Genomic DNA, 2,500 nt, shown 5'->3' with positions numbered 1-2,500 from the left:
AATATATTGAATGTTCTCAGGTATCATGGCATTGATCATACCACACTCACCGGTTTTCGTCCTATCAGCGAACATTGGGTCTAGTCAGTAATTTTCTGTTGTAAGTGTATTTTTCTGAACATTAATAACAATTAAAAAAACAGGCATCAGTTATACATTGTAAAAGAAAAAAAAAGATCTAATTAAGAATAATATGCCAACAGCATCTAGAATTCCCAGGCGATCACCCATTCAAGTCCTGACTAGACCCCACGTTGCTTAACATGGCTGATCTGACGAGAAGTGGTGCTTTCAACGTGGTATGGCCGTTGACATGATATTGGAAAATCTTCAACATATTAATTCCTGATTAACCTCTTTTTCTTACAAATCTCTTTTTATCTGCCACACAGCCACCTATACACTGTTGGAATAATCACAATCAAAAACTATGGGAAGTAAATCAATTTTAGGGCATTAAATTTATTCATACACGTGATATGATGTCTACGTTACCATCTATGAATAACAACCACCATTAAGATAATTAAATCGAATTTAAGGTTTTTCCTAATCATATTCTAATCGTCGCAAGCCAAGCTTCGAAACACTTTTTAATTGTTAAAAGAAATCTTTTAACAATTAAAGTACAATTATTTGTTTTTGTTTTTGTTTTTTTTGTTTTTTTGTTTTTGGTCTTATCTTCATTATTCTTCGTTTCTGATATAAGAGTATTTTGAAGTAATATTTCGTGTTCAAGACCGAGAAAAACAATAATCATTGGCTGTAAATTCTAGAAAAAACTACCTAGTAAATCAGTCTTTTCTGTTATAAGTATATCTTATTTAAGCTTGATAAAAGCAATCATTGACTAAAAGCGTATTCAATCAATAATAAAATGCTAACAGTATCTGGAGTTCCCAGGAGGACCCATCCAAGTACTGACTATGTTGCTTAATTTCGCGGTGCTTTCAAAGTGGTATGACCGTTGCCATGGTATTTAAGAACATCCAACTTATTGATTCATATAATTAACCTCTATTTCTTTCAAATTTCTTTCTTACCTTTTATTCATCCATATCTACATGGGTTAATCTCGCCCGACCACTATTGAAAGTAGATAATTTAATCATACATATGATTGATTCTTTCCACCTTATCAAGTATCAGTCACAACCATCGCAAAGAGAAGTAAATATATTCTAATCACATTATAATCGTTCTATGGCCTAACTGCGGAACACTTTCTAACTATTAAAAAAAACATTTAGTCAGTCTTACTTTCATATCTCCTGTTTAAGATTGATCAAATCAATAATTATCGGTTGTGAATTGTAAGAATAAGAAGCATAACCACTGTAAATTGCGAACAAACAAAACAAAAAATTGTTCAACCATGATCAAAACAAGCATCGGCTTTAAGTTGTAAAAAGCATACTTAGTAGATAAGAAAATGCCAACAGCATCTGGTGTTCCCAGACGGTCGCCCATCCAAGTACTAACCAGACCCAATGTTGCTACCTGCGCTGAACTGGACGAAGCGATATTTTCAACATGGTGTAACCGTTGCCATGAGTTATGTTAACCTTAAACATATTTATTCCTATGCTTTCCATTCAAATCTAAATGAGTTAATCATTATTACCACTAAGAGAAGTAAATCTAAGTTGGGTTTACATTCACAAATGCATTAGAATCTCTCCACTTTGCCATCAGAATGACTTCTAATTGTATTATCATTGTCCCATGGCCTATCGGCGAAACACTGTTGAGAAAAGAAAAAAAAAATCCTGTTAGAAGTAAAATAAATTGATCTTTTATCAGACTTACCTTCAGAATCCTTCTATTCTGATGGAATAGTATTTTGAAGTAAAATTTTGTGCTCCAGACGGATAAAACAATTCGCAACGGCTGTAAATTGGAGAAAAAAGGAGATCAGTCGTTTCTGTTGCATATGTATTTAAGCTTGATGAAAACAAGCATTGGCTATTCATTGTAAAAATCATATTTAATTTATAATAAAATACCAACAGCCTCTAGTGTTCCCAGGACGACCTATCCAAACACTGACTAAACTCGACGTTGCTAAACTTCGCTGGACGGACGAGAAGCGGTGCTTGCAACGCTGTGTATGTAAATCAATGTTGTGGTCACCCTTTATTCATTCATATACGTGATAGATTCTGCCCACGTTATCATGTCAAGTTGCAAAAAGAATACTTTAGTAGATAAGAAAATGCGAATAGCCTTTGGTGTTCCCAGAAGGTCACTCATCCAAGTATTAACAACAACCAATGTTGCTTAAAGGCTGCTATTAGATTGCATTCATGTTCTATATATCAACCATCTCTTATTTCTAATTACATTGAGTTTCAAGCAAATAGATGTCGCACCAAATATTGGAAAGGCTTTTAGCTAGAAAATATTAAGGTCATTTTAAGGAAACTAACATACACAGTACATAAATTGACAGAAACATATGGATAGATCATTTCTACTAAAGTGTAAAAAAAGAGCTAAA

General features: G+C 33.4%; 1 pseudogene; it reads right to left on the bottom strand.

The window, feature by feature from the left end:
* Nucleotides 1–194: 194 nt before the first annotated feature.
* Nucleotides 195–313, bottom strand: LOC122243956 (5S ribosomal RNA; annotated as a pseudogene).
* Nucleotides 314–2,500: the final 2,187 nt, after the last annotated feature.

Source organism: Penaeus japonicus, unplaced genomic scaffold (genome assembly GCF_977035675.1).
Source record: "Penaeus japonicus unplaced genomic scaffold, GWHDUDI00000001_assembly GWHDUDI00000038, whole genome shotgun sequence".
Taxonomy (NCBI): Eukaryota; Metazoa; Arthropoda; class Malacostraca; order Decapoda; family Penaeidae; genus Penaeus; species Penaeus japonicus.
This window is presented reverse-complemented; position numbering and strand designations above follow the sequence as displayed.